Genomic DNA, 275 nt, shown 5'->3' on the forward strand with positions numbered 1-275 from the left:
AGACACTTTTTTTCCCAAACACTACCCGGGCATAAGGCCGCGTAATTGTCCCGATCCGTCATAATTTTTCTCTATTTTGGGGTGGAATTTCTGCTTTTCCTCTTGCCGGATGTCGTGCATCCTTGGGCATTGACAAAAATGATTTTAGTTTTTCACTTTGCTTCATTTTTATTTTGTAATCAGACATTGTATTAGATCCACCAAGATTGCATGAGTTTGGTCTAATATAACATTTAAATGACGACGTTTAATATAACATTTCATTTCATCTCCCT

This window comes from Adiantum capillus-veneris, chromosome 21 (assembly GCF_014529385.1).
Source record: "Adiantum capillus-veneris isolate H3 chromosome 21, ASM1452938v2, whole genome shotgun sequence".
In the NCBI taxonomy this organism is placed as follows: Eukaryota; Viridiplantae; Streptophyta; class Polypodiopsida; order Polypodiales; family Pteridaceae; genus Adiantum; species Adiantum capillus-veneris.